Below are 18583 nucleotides of genomic sequence, written 5' to 3'. Positions count from 1 at the left end.
CTCTGTTTAACAAATTTGGTCCACATTTGCCGAAGTTATCGAGCTTCAAAGTTTGAAAAGTCACACAAGTTGTGTGTTTGAGCACAAAAAGTACTATTTTTCGTGGAAGTTCAACAAGATGCAATTCTGATGTGTTGTGTCATGTTAAAGATCTCGTCGAGCTGATTAATTTGACACTTTGTTTAACAAATTTGGTCCTCATTTGCCGAAGTTATCGAGCTTCAAAGTTTGAAAAGTCACAAAAGTTGTGTGATTGAGCACATAAAGTACTATTTTTCTTGGAAGTTCAACAAGATGCAATTCTGATGTGTTGTGACATCTTCAAAATCTCGTCGAGCTGATTAATTTGACCCTCTGTTTAACAGATTTGGTCCTCATTTGCCGAAGTTATCGAGCTTCAAAGTTTGAAAAGTCACACAAGTTGTGTGTTTGAGCACATAAAGTACTATTTTTTTTGGAAGTTCAACAAGATGCAATTCTGATGTGTTGTGACATCTTCAAAATCTCGTCGAGCTGATTAATTTGACACTCTGTTTAACAAATTTGGTCCACATTTGCCGAAGTTATCGAGCTTCAAAGTTTGAAAAGTCACACAAGTTGTGTGTTTGAGCACAAAAAGTACTATTTTTCGAGGAAGTTCAACAAGATGCAATTCTGATGTGTTGTGTCATGTTAAAGATCTCGTCGAGCTGATTAATTTGACACTTTGTTTAACAAATTTGGTCCTCATTTGCCGAAGTTATCGAGCTTCAAAGTTTGAAAAGTCACAAAAGTTGTGTGATTGAGCACATATAGTACTATTTTTCTTGGAAGTTCAACAAGATGCAATTCTGATGTGTTGTGACATCTTCAAAATCTCGTCGAGCTGATTAATTTGACACTCTGTTTAACAGATTTGGTCCTCATTTGCCGAAGTTATCGAGCTTCAAAATTTGAAAAGTCACACAAGTTGTGTGTTTGAGCACATAAAGTACTATTTTTCTTGGAAGTTCAACAAGATGCAATTCTGATGTGTTGTGACATCTTCAAAATCTCGTCGATCTGATTAATTTGACACTTTGTATAAGGAATTTGGTCCACATTTGCCGAAGTTATCGAGCTTCAAAGTATGAAAAGTCACACAAGTTGTGTGTTTGAGCACATAAAGTACTATTTTTCTTGGAAGTTCAACAAGATGCAATTCTGATGTGTTTTGACATCTTCAAAATCTCGTCGAGCTGATTAATTTGACACTTTGTTTAAGGAATTTGGTCCTCATTTGCCGAAGTTATCGAGCTTTAAAGTTTGAAAAGTCACACAAGTTGTGTGTTTGAGCACATAAAGTACTATTTTTCTTGGAAGTTCAACAAGATGCAATTCTGATGTGGTGTGACATCTTCAAAATCTCGTCGAGCTGATTAATTTGACACTTTGTTTAACAAATTTGGTCCTCATTTGCCGAAGTTATCGAGCTTCAAAGTTTGAAAAGTCACAAAAGTTGTGTGATTGAGCACATAAAGTACTATTTTTCTTGGAAGTTCAACAAGATGCAATTCTGATGTGTTTTGACATCTTCAAAATCTCGTCGAGCTGATTAATTTGGCACTTTGTTTAAGGAATTTGGTACTTATTTGCCGAAGTTATCGAGCTTCAAAGTTTGAAAAGTCACACAAGTTGTGTGTTTGAGCACATAAAGTACTATTTTTCTTGGAAGTTCAACAAGATGCAATTCTGATGTGTTGTGACATCTTCAAAATCTCGTCGAGGTGATTAATTTGACACTTTGTTTAAGGAATTTGGTACTTATTTGCCGAAGTTATCGAGCTTCAAAGTTTGAAAAGTCACACAAGTTGTGTGTTTGAGCACATAAAGTACTATTTTTCTTGGAAGTGCAACAAGATGCAATTCTGATGTGTTGTGACATCTTCAAAATCTCGTCGAGGTGATTAATTTGGCACTTTGTTTAAGGAATTTGGTACTTATTTGCCGAAGTTATCGAGCTTCAAAGTTTGAAAAGTCACACAAGTTGTGTGTTTGAGCACATAAAGTACTATTTTTCTTGGAAGTTCAACAAGATGCAATTCTGATGTGTTGTGACATCTTCAAAATCTCGTCGAGGTGATTAATTTGACACTTTGTTTAAGGAATTTGGTACTTATTTGCCGAAGTTATCGAGCTTCAAAGTTTGAAAAGTCACACAAGTTGTGTGTTTGAGCACATAAAGTACTATTTTTCTTGGAAGTGCAACAAGATGCAATTCTGATGTGTTGTGACATCTTCAAAATCTCGTCGATCTGATTAATTTGACACTTTGTTTAAGGAATTTGGTCCACATTTGCCGAAGTTATCGAGCTTCAAAATTTGAAAAGTCACACAAGTTGTGTGTTTGAGCACATAAAGTACTATTTTTCTTGGAAGTTCAACAAGATGCAATTCTGATGTGTTGTGTCATGTTAAAGATCTCGTCGAGCTGATTAATTTGACACTTTGTTTAAGGAATTTGGTGCTCATTTGCCGGAGTTATCGAGCTTCAAAGTTTGAAAAGTCACACAAGTTGTGTGTTTGAGCACATAAAGTACTATTTTTCTTGGAAGTTCAACAAGATGCAATTCTGATGTGTTGTGACATCTTCAAAATCTCGTCGAGCTGATTAATTTGACCCTCTGTTTAACAGATTTGGTCCTCATTTGCCGAAGTTATCGAGCTTCAAAGTTTGAAAAGTCACACAAGTTGTGTGTTTGAGCACATAAAGTACTATTTTTTTTGGAAGTTCAACAAGATGCAATTCTGATGTGTTGTGACATCTTCAAAATCTCGTCGAGCTGATTAATTTGACACTTTGTTTAAGGAATTTGGTCCACATTTGCCGAAGTTATCGAGCTTCAAAGTTTGAAAAGTCACACAAGTTGTGTGTTTGAGCACATAAAGTACTATTTTTCTTGGAAGTTCAACAAGATGCAATTCTGATGTGTTTTGACATCTTCAAAATCTCGTCGAGCTGATTAATTTGACACTTTGTTTAAGGAATTTGGTCCTCATATGCCGAAGTTATCGAGCTTTAAAGTTTGAAAAGTCACAAAAGTTGTGTGTTTGAGCACATAAAGTACTATTTTTCTTGGAAGTTCAACAAGATGCAATTCTGATGTGTTGTGTCATGTTAAAGATCTCGTCGAGCTGATTAATTTGACACTCTGTTTAACAAATTTGGTCCACATTTGCCGAAGTTATCGAGCTTCAAAGTTTGAAAAGTCACACAAGTTGTGTGTTTGAGCACATAAAGTACTATTTTTCTTGGAAGTTCAACAAGATGCAATTCTGATGTGGTGTGACATCTTCAAAATCTCGTCGAGCTGATTAATTTGACACTTTGTTTAACAAATTTGGTCCTCATTTGCCGAAGTTATCGAGCTTCAAAGTTTGAAAAGTCACAAAAGTTGTGTGATTGAGCACATAAAGTACTATTTTTCTTGGAAGTTCAACAAGATGCAATTCTGATGTGTTGTGACATCTTCAAAATCTCGTCGAGCTGATTAATTTGACACTTTGTTTAAGGAATTTGGTCCTCATTTGCCGAAGTTATCGAGCTTTAAAGTTTGAAAAGTCACACAAGTTGTGTGTTTGAGCACATAAAGTACTATTTTTCTTGGAAGTTCAACAAGATGCAATTCTGATGTGGTGTGACATCTTCAAAATCTCGTCGAGCTGATTAATTTGACACTTTGTTTAACAAATTTGGTCCTCATTTGCCGAAGTTATCGAGCTTCAAAGTTTGAAAAGTCACAAAAGTTGTGTGATTGAGCACATAAAGTACTATTTTTCTTGGAAGTTCAACAAGATGCAATTCTGATGTGTTGTGACATCTTCAAAATCTCGTCGAGGTGATTAATTTGGCACTTTGTTTAAGGAATTTGGTACTTATTTGCCGAAGTTATCGAGCTTCAAAGTTTGAAAAGTCACACAAGTTGTGTGTTTGAGCACATAAAGTACTATTTTTCTTGGAAGTTCAACAAGATGCAATTCTGATGTGTTGTGACATCTTCAAAATCTCGTCGAGGTGATTAATTTGACACTTTGTTTAAGGAATTTGGTACTTATTTGCCGAAGTTATCGAGCTTCAAAGTTTGAAAAGTCACACAAGTTGTGTGTTTGAGCACATAAAGTACTATTTTTCTTGGAAGTGCAACAAGATGCAATTCTGATGTGTTGTGACATCTTCAAAATCTCGTCGAGGTGATTAATTTGGCACTTTGTTTAAGGAATTTGGTACTTATTTGCCGAAGTTATCGAGCTTCAAAGTTTGAAAAGTCACACAAGTTGTGTGTTTGAGCACATAAAGTACTATTTTTCTTGGAAGTTCAACAAGATGCAATTCTGATGTGTTGTGACATCTTCAAAATCTCGTCGAGGTGATTAATTTGACACTTTGTTTAAGGAATTTGGTACTTATTTGCCGAAGTTATCGAGCTTCAAAGTTTGAAAAGTCACACAAGTTGTGTGTTTGAGCACATAAAGTACTATTTTTCTTGGAAGTGCAACAAGATGCAATTCTGATGTGTTGTGACATCGTCAAAATCTCGTCGAGCTGATTAATTTGACACTCTGTTTAACAAATTTGGTCCACATTCGCCGAAGTTATCGAGCTTCAAAGTTTGAAAAGTCACACAAGTTGTGTGTTTGAGCACATAAAGTACTATTTTTCTTGGAAGTTCAACAAGATGCAATTCTGATGTGTTGTGACATCTTCAAAATCTCGTCGATCTGATTAATTTGACACTTTGTTTAAGGAATTTGGTCCACATTTGCCGAAGTTATCGAGCTTCAAAATTTGAAAAGTCACACAAGTTGTGTGTTTGAGCACATAAAGTACTATTTTTCTTGGAAGTTCAACAAGATGCAATTCTGATGTGTTGTGTCATGTTAAAGATCTCGTCGAGCTGATTAATTTGACACTTTGTTAAACAAATTTGGTCCACATTTGCCGAAGTTATCAAGCTTCAAAATTTGAAAAGTTACACAAGTTGTGTGTTTGAGCACATAAAGTACTATTTTTCTTGGAAGTTCAACAAGATGCAATTCTGATGTGTTGTGTCATGTTAAAGATCTCGTCGAGCTGATTAATTTGACACTTTGTTTAAGGAATTTGGTGCTCATTTGCCGGAGTTATCGAGCTTCAAAGTTTGAAAAGTCACACAAGTTGTGTGTTTGAGCACATAAAGTACTATTTTTCTTGGAAGTTCAACAAGATGCAATTCTGATGTGTTGTGACATCTTCAAAATCTCGTCGAGCTGATTAATTTGACCCTCTGTTTAACAGATTTGGTCCTCATTTGCCGAAGTTATCGAGCTTCAAAGTTTGAAAAGTCACACAAGTTGTGTGTTTGAGCACATAAAGTACTATTTTTTTTGGAAGTTCAACAAGATGCAATTCTGATGTGTTGTGACATCTTCAAAATCTCGTCGAGCTGATTAATTTGACACTTTGTTTAAGGAATTTGGTCCACATTTGCCGAAGTTATCGAGCTTCAAAGTTTGAAAAGTCACACAAGTTGTGTGTTTGAGCACATAAAGTACTATTTTTCTTGGAAGTTCAACAAGATGCAATTCTGATGTGTTTTGACATCTTCAAAATCTCGTCGAGCTGATTAATTTGACACTTTGTTTAAGGAATTTGGTCCTCATTTGCCGAAGTTATCGAGCTTTAAAGTTTGAAAAGTCACAAAAGTTGTGTGTTTGAGCACATAAAGTACTATTTTTCTTGGAAGTTCAACAAGATGCAATTCTGATGTGTTGTGTCATGTTAAAGATCTCGTCGAGCTGATTAATTTGACACTCTGTTTAACAAATTTGGTCCACATTTGCCGAAGTTATCGAGCTTCAAAGTTTGAAAAGTCACACAAGTTGTGTGTTTGAGCACATAAAGTACTATTTTTCTTGGAAGTTCAACAAGATGCAATTCTGATGTGGTGTGACATCTTCAAAATCTCGTCGAGCTGATTAATTTGACACTTTGTTTAACAAATTTGGTCCTCATTTGCCGAAGTTATCGAGCTTCAAAGTTTGAAAAGTCACAAAAGTTGTGTGATTGAGCACATAAAGTACTATTTTTCTTGGAAGTTCAACAAGATGCAATTCTGATGTGTTGTGACATCTTCAAAATCTCGTCGAGCTGATTAATTTGACACTTTGTTTAACGAATTTGGTCCACATTTGCCGAAGTTATCGAGCTTCAAAATTTGAAAAGTCTCACAAGTTGTGTGTTTGAGCACATAAAGTACTATTTTTCTTGGAAGTTCAACAAGATGCAATTCTGATGTGGTGTGACATCTTCAAAATCTCGTCGAGCTGATTAATTTGACACTTTGTTTAAGGAATTTGGTACTTATTTGCCGAAGTTATCGAGCTTCAAAGTTTGAAAAGTCACACAAGTTGTGTGTTTGAGCACATAAAGTACTATTTTTCTTGGAAGTTCAACAAGATGCAATTCTGATGTGTTTTGTCATGTTAAAGATCTCGTCGAGGTGATTAATTTGACACTTTGTTTAAGGAATTTGGTCCACATTTGCCGAAGTTATCGAGCTTCAAAATTTGAAAAGTCTCACAAGTTGTGTGTTTGAGCACATAAAGTACTATTTTTCTTGGAAGTTCAACAAGATGCAATTCTGATGTGTTGTGACATCTTTAAAATCTCGTCGAGCTGATTAATTTGACACTTTGTTTAAGAAATTTGGTCCTCATTTGCCGAAGTTATCGAGCTTCAAAGTTTGAAAAGTCACAAAAGTTGTGTGTTTGAGCACATAAAGTACTATTTTTCTTGGAAGTTCAACAAGATGCAATTCTGATGTGTTGTGACATCTTCAAAATCTCGTCGAGGTGATTAATTTGCCACTTTGTTTAAGGAATTTGGTCCACATTTGCCGAAGTTATCGAGCTTCAAAGTTTGAAAAGTCACAAAAGTTGTGTGTTTGAGCACATAAAGTACTATTTTTCTTGGAAGTTCAACAAGATGCAATTCTGATGTGTTGTGACATCTTCAAAATCTCGTCGAGGTGATTAATTTGACACTTTGTTTAAGGAATTTGGTACTTATTTGCCGAAGTTATCGAGCTTCAAAGTTTGAAAAGTCACACAAGTTGTGTGTTTGAGCACATAAAGTACTATTTTTCTTGGAAGTTCAACAAGATGCAATTCTGATGTGTTGTGACATCTTCAAAATCTCGTCGAGCTGATTAATTTGACACTTTGTTTAACGAATTTGGTCCACATTTGCCGAAGTTATCGAGCTTCAAAATTTGAAAAGTCACACAAGTTGTGTGTTTGAGCACATAAAGTACTATTTTTTTGGAAGTTCAACAAGATGCAATTCTGATGTGTTGTGACATCTTCAAAATCTCGTCGAGCTGATTAATTTGACACTGTGTTTAAGGAATTTGGTCCACATTTGCCGAAGTTATCGAGCTTCAAAGTTTGAAAAGTCACACAAGTTGTGTGTTTGAGCACATAAAGTACTATTTTTCTTGGAAGTTCAACAAGATGCAATTCTGATGTGTTGTGACATCTTCAAAATCTCGTCGAGCTGATTAATTTGACACTCTGTTTAACAAATTTGGTCCACATTTGCCGAAGTTATCGAGCTTCAAAGTTTGAAAAGTCACACAAGTTGTGTGTTTGAGCACATAAAGTACTATTTTTCTTGGAAGTTCAACAAGATGCAATTCTGATGTGTTGTGACATCTTCAAAATCTCGTCGAGCTGATTAATTTGACCCTCTGTTTAACAGATTTGGTCCTCATTTGCCGAAGTTATCGAGCTTCAAAGTTTGAAAAGTCACACAAGTTGTGTGTTTGAGCACATAAAGTACTATTTTTTTTGGAAGTTCAACAAGATGCAATTCTGATGTGTTGTGTCATGTTAAAGATCTCGTCGAGCTGATTAATTTGACACTCTGTTTAACAAATTTGGTCCACATTTGCCGAAGTTATCGAGCTTCAAAGTTTGAAAAGTCACACAAGTTGTGTGTTTGAGCACATAAAGTACTATTTTTCTTGGAAGTTCAACAAGATGCAATTCTGATGTGGTGTGACATCTTCAAAATCTCGTCGAGCTGATTAATTTGACACTTTGTTTAACAAATTTGGTCCTCATTTGCCGAAGTTATCGAGCTTCAAAGTTTGAAAAGTCACAAAAGTTGTGTGATTGAGCACATAAAGTACTATTTTTCTTGGAAGTTCAACAAGATGCAATTCTGATGTGTTGTGTCGTGTTAAAGATCTCGTCGAGCTGATTAATTTGACACTTTGTTTAACAAATTTGGTCCTCATTTGCCGAAGTTATCGAGCTTCAAAGTTTGAAAAGTCACAAAAGTTGTGTGATTGAGCACATAAAGTACTATTTTTCTTGGAAGTTCAACAAGATGCAATTCTGATGTGTTGTGACATCTTCAAAATCTCGTCGAGCTGATTAATTTGACACTTTGTTTAACGAATTTGGTCCACATTTGCCGAAGTTATCGAGCTTCAAAATTTGAAAAGTCTCACAAGTTGTGTGTTTGAGCACATAAAGTACTATTTTTTTGGAAGTTCAACAAGATGCAATTCTGATGTGTTGTGACATCTTCAAAATCTCGTCGAGCTGATTAATTTGACACTGTGTTTAAGGAATTTGGTCCACATTTGCCGAAGTTATCGAGCTTCAAAGTTTGAAAAGTCACACAAGTTGTGTGTTTGAGCACATAAAGTACTATTTTTCTTGGAAGTTCAACAAGATGCAATTCTGATGTGTTGTGACATCTTCAAAATCTCGTCGAGCTGATTAATTTGACACTCTGTTTAACAAATTTGGTCCACATTTGCCGAAGTTATCGAGCTTCAAAGTTTGAAAAGTCACAAAAGTTGTGTGTTTGAGCACATAAAGTACTATTTTTCTTGGAAGTTCAACAAGATGCAATTCTGATGTTTTGTGTCATGTTAAAGATCTCGTCGAGCTGATTAATTTGACACTTTGTTTAAGGAATTTGGTCCTCATTTGCCGAAGTTATCGAGCTTCAAAATTTGAAAAGTCACACAAGTTGTGTGTTTGTGCACATAAAGTACTATTTTTCTTGGAAGTTCAACAAGATGCAATTCTGATTTGTTGTGACATCTTCAAAATCTCGTCGAGCTGATTAATTTGACACTTTGATTAAGGAATTTGGTCCTCATTTGCCGAAGTTATCGAGCTTCAAAATTTGAAAAGTCACACAAGTTGTGTGTTTGTGCACATAAAGTACTATTTTTCTTGGAAGTTCAACAAGATGCAATTCTGATTTGTTGTGACATCTTCAAAATCTCGTCGAGCTGATTAATTTGACACTCTGTTTAACAGATTTGGTCCTCATTTGCCGAAGTTATCGAGCTTCAAAGTTTGAAAAGTCACACAAGTTGTGTGTTTGAGCACATAAAGTACTATTTTTTTTGGAAGTTCAACAAGATGCAATTCTGATGTGTTGTGACATCTTCAAAATCTCGTCGAGGTGATTAATTTGACACTTTGTTTAAGGAATTTGGTACTTATTTGCCGAAGTTATCGAGCTTCAAAGTTTGAAAAGTCACACAAGTTGTGTGTTTGTGCACATAAAGTACTATTTTTCTTGGAAGTTCAACAAGATGCAATTCTGATTTGTTGTGACATCTTCAAAATCTCGTCGAGCTGATTAATTTGACACTTTGATTAAGGAATTTGGTCCTCATTTGCCGAAGTTATCGAGCTTCAAAATTTGAAAAGTCACACAAGTTGTGTGTTTGAGCACATAAAGTACTATTTTTCTTGGAAGTTCAACAAGATGCAATTCTGATTTGTTGTGACATCTTCAAAATCTCGTCGAGCTGATTAATTTGACACTCTGTTTAACAGATTTGGTCCTCATTTGCCGAAGTTATCGAGCTTCAAAGTTTGAAAAGTCACAAAAGTTGTGTGATTGAGCACATAAAGTACTATTTTTCTTGGAAGTTCAACAAGATGCAATTCTGATGTGTTGTGACATCTTCAAAATCTCGTCGAGCTGATTAATTTGACACTCTGTTTAACAGATTTGGTCCTCATTTGCCGAAGTTATCGAGCTTCAAAGTTTGAAAAGTCACAAAAGTTGTGTGTTTGAGCACATAAAGTACTATTTTTCTTGGAAGTTCAACAAGATGCAATTCTGATGTGTTGTGACATCTTCAAAATCTCGTCGAGCTGATTAATTTGACCCTCTGTTTAACAGATTTGGTCCTCATTTGCCGAAGTTATCGAGCTTCAAAGTTTGAAAAGTCACACAAGTTGTGTGTTTGAGCACATAAAGTACTATTTTTTTTGGAAGTTCAACAAGATGCAATTCTGATGTGTTGTGACATCTTCAAAATCTCGTCGAGCTGATTAATTTGACACTTTGTTTAAGGAATTTGGTCCACATTTGCCGAAGTTATCGAGCTTCAAAGTTTGAAAAGTCACACAAGTTGTGTGTTTGAGCACATAAAGTACTATTTTTCTTGGAAGTTCAACAAGATGCAATTCTGATGTGTTTTGACATCTTCAAAATCTCGTCGAGCTGATTAATTTGACACTTTGTTTAAGGAATTTGGTCCTCATTTGCCGAAGTTATCGAGCTTTAAAGTTTGAAAAGTCACAAAAGTTGTGTGTTTGAGCACATAAAGTACTATTTTTCTTGGAAGTTCAACAAGATGCAATTCTGATGTGTTGTGTCATGTTAAAGATCTCGTCGAGCTGATTAATTTGACACTCTGTTTAACAAATTTGGTCCACATTTGCCGAAGTTATCGAGCTTCAAAGTTTGAAAAGTCACACAAGTTGTGTGTTTGAGCACATAAAGTACTATTTTTCTTGGAAGTTCAACAAGATGCAATTCTGATGTGGTGTGACATCTTCAAAATCTCGTCGAGCTGATTAATTTGACACTTTGTTTAACAAATTTGGTCCTCATTTGCCGAAGTTATCGAGCTTCAAAGTTTGAAAAGTCACAAAAGTTGTGTGATTGAGCACATAAAGTACTATTTTTCTTGGAAGTTCAACAAGATGCAATTCTGATGTGTTGTGTCGTGTTAAAGATCTCGTCGAGCTGATTAATTTGACACTTTGTTTAACAAATTTGGTCCTCATTTGCCGAAGTTATCGAGCTTCAAAGTTTGAAAAGTCACAAAAGTTGTGTGATTGAGCACATAAAGTACTATTTTTCTTGGAAGTTCAACAAGATGCAATTCTGATGTGTTGTGACATCTTCAAAATCTCGTCGAGCTGATTAATTTGACACTTTGTTTAACGAATTTGGTCCACATTTGCCGAAGTTATCGAGCTTCAAAATTTGAAAAGTCTCACAAGTTGTGTGTTTGAGCACATAAAGTACTATTTTTCTTGGAAGTTCAACAAGATGCAATTCTGATGTGGTGTGACATCTTCAAAATCTCGTCGAGCTGATTAATTTGACACTTTGTTTAAGGAATTTGGTACTTATTTGCCGAAGTTATCGAGCTTCAAAGTTTGAAAAGTCACACAAGTTGTGTGTTTGAGCACATAAAGTACTATTTTTCTTGGAAGTTCAACAAGATGCAATTCTGATGTGTTTTGTCATGTTAAAGATCTCGTCGAGGTGATTAATTTGACACTTTGTTTAAGGAATTTGGTCCACATTTGCCGAAGTTATCGAGCTTCAAAATTTGAAAAGTCTCACAAGTTGTGTGTTTGAGCACATAAAGTACTATTTTTCTTGGAAGTTCAACAAGATGCAATTCTGATGTGTTGTGACATCTTTAAAATCTCGTCGAGCTGATTAATTTGACACTTTGTTTAAGAAATTTGGTCCTCATTTGCCGAAGTTATCGAGCTTCAAAGTTTGAAAAGTCACAAAAGTTGTGTGTTTGAGCACATAAAGTACTATTTTTCTTGGAAGTTCAACAAGATGCAATTCTGATGTGTTGTGACATCTTCAAAATCTCGTCGAGGTGATTAATTTGCCACTTTGTTTAAGGAATTTGGTCCACATTTGCCGAAGTTATCGAGCTTCAAAGTTTGAAAAGTCACAAAAGTTGTGTGTTTGAGCACATAAAGTACTATTTTTCTTGGAAGTTCAACAAGATGCAATTCTGATGTGTTGTGACATCTTCAAAATCTCGTCGAGGTGATTAATTTGACACTTTGTTTAAGGAATTTGGTACTTATTTGCCGAAGTTATCGAGCTTCAAAGTTTGAAAAGTCACACAAGTTGTGTGTTTGAGCACATAAAGTACTATTTTTCTTGGAAGTTCAACAAGATGCAATTCTGATGTGTTGTGACATCTTCAAAATCTCGTCGAGCTGATTAATTTGACACTTTGTTTAACGAATTTGGTCCACATTTGCCGAAGTTATCGAGCTTCAAAATTTGAAAAGTCTCACAAGTTGTGTGTTTGAGCACATAAAGTACTATTTTTCTTGGAAGTTCAACAAGATGCAATTCTGATGTGTTGTGACATCTTCAAAATCTCGTCGAGCTGATTAATTTGACACTCTGTTTAACAGATTTGGTCCTCATTTGCCGAAGTTATCGAGCTTCAAAGTTTGAAAAGTCACACAAGTTGTGTGTTTGAGCACATAAAGTACTATTTTTCTTGGAAGTTCAACAAGATGCAATTCTGATGTGTTGTGACATCTTCAAAATCTCGTCGATCTGATTAATTTGACACTTTGTTTAAGGAATTTGGTCCACATTTGCCGAAGTTATCGAGCTTCAAAGTTTGAAAAGTCACACAAGTTGTGTGTTTGAGCACATAAAGTACTATTTTTCTTGGAAGTTCAACAAGATGCAATTCTGATGTGTTGTGACATCTTCAAAATCTCGTCGATCTGATTAATTTGACACTTTGTTTAAGGAATTTGGTCCACATTTGCCGAAGTTATCGAGCTTCAAAGTTTGAAAAGTCACACAAGTTGTGTGTTTGAGCACATAAAGTACTATTTTTCTTGGAAGTTCAACAAGATGCAATTCTGATGTGTTGTGTCATGTTAAAGATCTCGTCGAGCTGATTAATTTGACACTCTGTTTAACAAATTTGGTCCACATTTGCCGAAGTTATCGAGCTTCAAAGTTTGAAAAGTCACACAAGTTGTGTGTTTGAGCACATAAAGTACTATTTTTCTTGGAAGTTCAACAAGATGCAATTCTGATGTGGTGTGACATCTTCAAAATCTCGTCGAGCTGATTAATTTGACACTTTGTTTAACAAATTTGGTCCTCATTTGCCGAAGTTATCGAGCTTCAAAGTTTGAAAAGTCACAAAAGTTGTGTGATTGAGCACATAAAGTACTATTTTTCTTGGAAGTTCAACAAGATGCAATTCTGATGTGTTGTGACATCTTCAAAATCTCGTCGAGCTGATTAATTTGACACTTTGTTTAAGGAATTTGGTCCACATTTGCCGAAGTTATCGAGCTTCAAAATTTGAAAAGTCTCACAAGTTGTGTGTTTGAGCACATAAAGTACTATTTTTCTTGGAAGTTCAACAAGATGCAATTCTGATGTGTTGTGACATCTTCAAAATCTCGTCGAGCTGATTAATTTGACACTTTGTTTAAGAAATTTGGTCCTCATTTGCCGAAGTTATCGAGCTTCAAAGTTTGAAAAGTCACAAAAGTTGTGTGTTTGAGCACATAAAGTACTATTTTTCTTGGAAGTTCAACAAGATGCAATTCTGATGTGTTGTGTCATGTTAAAGATCTCGTCGAGCTGATTAATTTGACACTCTGTTTAACAAATTTGGTCCACATTTGCCGAAGTTATCGAGCTTCAAAGTTTGAAAAGTCACACAAGTTGTGTGTTTGAGCACAAAAAGTACTATTTTTCGTGGAAGTTCAACAAGATGCAATTCTGATGTGTTGTGACATCTTCAAAATCTCGTCGAGCTGATTAATTTGACACTTTGTTTAACGAATTTGGTCCACATTTGCCGAAGTTATCGAGCTTCAAAATTTGAAAAGTCTCACAAGTTGTGTGTTTGAGCACATAAAGTACTATTTTTCTTGGAAGTTCAACAAGATGCAATTCTGATGTGTTGTGACATCTTCAAAATCTCGTCGAGCTGATTAATTTGACACTTTGTTTAAGAAATTTGGTCCTCATTTGCCGAAGTTATCGAGCTTCAAAGTTTGAAAAGTCACAAAAGTTGTGTGTTTGAGCACATAAAGTACTATTTTTCTTGGAAGTTCAACAAGATGCAATTCTGATGTGTTGTGACATCTTCACAATCTCGTCGAGCTGATTAATTTGACACTCTGTTTAACACATTTGGTCCTCATTTGCCGAAGTTATCGAGGTTCAAAGTTTGAAAAGTCACAAAAGTTGTGTGTTTGAGCACATAAAGTACTATTTTTCTTGGAAGTTCAACAAGATGCAATTCTGATGTGTTGTGACATCTTCAAAATCTCGTCGAGCTGATTAATTTGACACTTTGTTTAAGGAATTTGGTCCACATTTGCCGAAGTTATCGAGCTTCAAAATTTGAAAAGTCTCACAAGTTGTGTGTTTGAGCACATAAAGTACTATTTTTCTTGGAAGTTCAACAAGATGCAATTCTGATGTGTTGTGTCATGTTAAAGATCTCGTCGAGCTGATTAATTTGACACTCTGTTTAACAAATTTGGTCCACATTTGCGAAGTTATCGAGCTTCAAAGTTTGAAAAGTCACACAAGTTGTGTGTTTGAGCACATAAAGTACTATTTTTCTTGGAAGTTCAACAAGATGCAATTCTGATGTGTTGTGTCATGTTAAAGATCTCGTCGAGCTGATTAATTTGACACTTTGTTTAACAAATTTGGTCCTCATTTGCCGAAGTTATCGAGCTTCAAAGTTTGAAAAGTCACAAAAGTTGTGTGATTGAGCACATAAAGTACTATTTTTCTTGGAAGTTCAACAAGATGCAATTCTGATGTGTTGTGACATCTTCAAAATCTCGTCGAGCTGATTAATTTGACACTTTGTTTAAGGAATTTGGTCCTCATTTGCCGAAGTTATCGAGCTTCAAAATTTGAAAAGTCACACAAGTTGTGTGTTTGAGCACATAAAGTACTATTTTTCTTGGAAGTTCAACAAGATGCAATTCTGATGTGTTGTGTCATGTTAAAGATCTCGTCGAGCTGATTAATTTGACACTTTGTTTAACGAATTTGGTCCACATTTGCCGAAGTTATCGAGCTTCAAAATTTGAAAAGTCTCACAAGTTGTGTGTTTGAGCACATAAAGTACTATTTTTCTTGGAAGTTCAACAAGATGCAATTCTGATGTGTTGTGACATCTTCAAAATCTCGTCGAGCTGATTAATTTGACACTTTGTTTAAGGAATTTGGTTCACATTTGCCGAAGTTATCGAGCTTCAAAATTTGAAAAGTCTCACAAGTTGTGTGTTTGAGCACATAAAGTACTATTTTTCTTGGAAGTTCAACAAGATGCAATTCTGATGTGTTGTGACATCTTCAAAATCTCGTCGAGCTGATTAATTTGACACTTTGTTTAAGGAATTTGGTCCTCATTTGCCGAAGTTATCGAGCTTCAAAATTTGAAAAGTCACACAAGTTGTGTGTTTGAGCACATAAAGTACTATTTTTCTTGGAAGTTTAACAAGATGCAATTCTGATGTGTTGTGTCATGTTAAAGATCTCGTCGAGCTGATTAATTTGACCCTCTGTTTAACAGATTTGGTCCTCATTTGCCGAAGTTATCGAGCTTCAAAGTTTGAAAAGTCACACAAGTTGTGTGTTTGAGCACATAAAGTACTATTTTTCTTGGAAGTTCAACAAGATGCAATTCTGATGTGTTGTGACATCTTCAAAATCTCGTCGAGCTGATTAATTTGACACTTTGTTTAAGGAATTTGGTCCTCATTTGCCGAAGTTATCGAGCTTTAAAGTTTGAAAAGTCACAAAAGTTGTGTGTTTGAGCACATAAAGTACTATTTTTCTTGGAAGTTCAACAAGATGCAATTCTGATGTGTTGTGACATCTTCAAAATCTCGTCGAGCTGATTAATTTGACACTCTGTTTAACAAATTTGGTCCACATTTGCCGAAGTTATCGAGCTTCAAAGTTTGAAAAGTCACACAAGTTGTGTGTTTGAGCACATAAAGTACTATTTTTCTTGGAAGTTCAACAAGATGCAATTCTGATGTGTTGTGACATCTTCAAAATCTCATCGAGCTGATTAATTTGACACTTTGTTTAAGGAATTTGGTCCTCATTTGCCGAAGTTATCGAGCTTTAAAGTTTGAAAAGTCACAAAAGTTGTGTGTTTGAGCACATAAAGTACTATTTTTCTTGGAAGTTCAACAAGATGCAATTCTGATGTGTTGTGACATGTTAAAGATCTCGTCGAGCTGATTAATTTGACACTCTGTTTAACAAATTTGGTCCACATTCGCCGAAGTTATCGAGCTTCAAAGTTTGAAAAGTCACACAAGTTGTGTGTTTGAGCACATAAAGTACTATTTTTCTTGGAAGTTCAACAAGATGCAATTCTGATGTGTTGTGTCATGTTAAAGATCTCGTCGAGCTGATTAATTTGACACTTTGTTTAAGGAATTTGGTGCTCATTTGCCGGAGTTATCGAGCTTCAAAGTTTGAAAAGTCACACAAGTTGTGTGTTTGAGCACAAAAAGTACTATTTTTCTTGGAAGTTCAACAAGATGCAATTCTGATGTGTTGTGACATCTTCACAATCTCGTCGAGCTGATTAATTTGACACTCTGTTTAACACATTTGGTCCTCATTTGCCGAAGTTATCGAGGTTCAAAGTTTGAAAAGTCACAAAAGTTGTGTGTTTGAGCACATAAAGTACTATTTTTCTTGGAAGTTCAACAAGATGCAATTCTGATGTGTTGTGACATCTTCAAAATCTCGTCGAGCTGATTAATTTGACACTTTGTTTAAGGAATTTGGTCCACATTTGCCGAAGTTATCGAGCTTCAAAATTTGAAAAGTCTCACAAGTTGTGTGTTTGAGCACATAAAGTACTATTTTTCTTGGAAGTTCAACAAGATGCAATTCTGATGTGTTGTGTCATGTTAAAGATCTCGTCGAGCTGATTAATTTGACACTCTGTTTAACAAATTTGGTCCACATTTGCGAAGTTATCGAGCTTCAAAGTTTGAAAAGTCACACAAGTTGTGTGTTTGAGCACATAAAGTACTATTTTTCTTGGAAGTTCAACAAGATGCAATTCTGATGTGTTGTGTCATGTTAAAGATCTCGTCGAGCTGATTAATTTGACACTTTGTTTAACAAATTTGGTCCTCATTTGCCGAAGTTATCGAGCTTCAAAGTTTGAAAAGTCACAAAAGTTGTGTGTTTGAGCACATAAAGTACTATTTTTCTTGGAAGTTCAACAAGATGCAATTCTGATGTGTTGTGACATCTTCAAAATCTCGTCGAGCTGATTAATTTGACACTTTGTTTAAGGAATTTGGTTCACATTTGCCGAAGTTATCGAGCTTCAAAATTTGAAAAGTCTCACAAGTTGTGTGTTTGAGCACATAAAGTACTATTTTTCTTGGAAGTTCAACAAGATGCAATTCTGATGTGTTGTGACATCTTCAAAATCTCGTCGAGCTGATTAATTTGACACTTTGTTTAAGGAATTTGGTCCTCATTTGCCGAAGTTATCGAGCTTCAAAATTTGAAAAGTCACACAAGTTGTGTGTTTGAGCACATAAAGTACTATTTTTCTTGGAAGTTCAACAAGATGCAATTCTGATGTGTTTTGACATCTTCAAAATCTCGTCGAGCTGATTAATTTGACACTTTGTTTAAGGAATTTGGTCCTCATTTGCCGAAGTTATCGAGCTTTAAAGTTTGAAAAGTCACAAAAGTTGTGTGTTTGAGCACATAAAGTACTATTTTTCTTGGAAGTTCAACAAGATGCAATTCTGATGTGTTGTGTCATGTTAAAGATCTCGTCGAGCTGATTAATTTGACACTCTGTTTAACAAATTTGGTCCACATTTGCCGAAGTTATCGAGCTTCAAAGTTTGAAAAGTCACACAAGTTGTGTGTTTGAGCACATAAAGTACTATTTTTCTTGGAAGTTCAACAAGATGCAATTCTGATGTGGTGTGACATCTTCAAAATCTCGTCGAGCTGATTAATTTGACACTTTGTTTAACAAATTTGGTCCTCATTTGCCGAAGTTATCGAGCTTCAAAGTTTGAAAAGTCACAAAAGTTGTGTGATTGAGCACATAAAGTACTATTTTTCTTGGAAGTTCAACAAGATGCAATTCTGATGTGTTGTGTCGTGTTAAAGATCTCGTCGAGCTGATTAATTTGACACTTTGTTTAACAAATTTGGTCCTCATTTGCCGAAGTTATCGAGCTTCAAAGTTTGAAAAGTCACAAAAGTTGTGTGATTGAGCACATAAAGTACTATTTTTCTTGGAAGTTCAACAAGATGCAATTCTGATGTGTTGTGACATCTTCAAAATCTCGTCGAGCTGATTAATTTGACACTTTGTTTAACGAATTTGGTCCACATTTGCCGAAGTTATCGAGCTTCAAAATTTGAAAAGTCTCACAAGTTGTGTGTTTGAGCACATAAAGTACTATTTTTCTTGGA

This window comes from Euwallacea fornicatus, unplaced genomic scaffold (assembly GCF_040115645.1).
Source record: "Euwallacea fornicatus isolate EFF26 unplaced genomic scaffold, ASM4011564v1 scaffold_50, whole genome shotgun sequence".
Taxonomy (NCBI): domain Eukaryota; kingdom Metazoa; phylum Arthropoda; class Insecta; order Coleoptera; family Curculionidae; genus Euwallacea; species Euwallacea fornicatus.
This window is presented reverse-complemented; position numbering follows the sequence as displayed.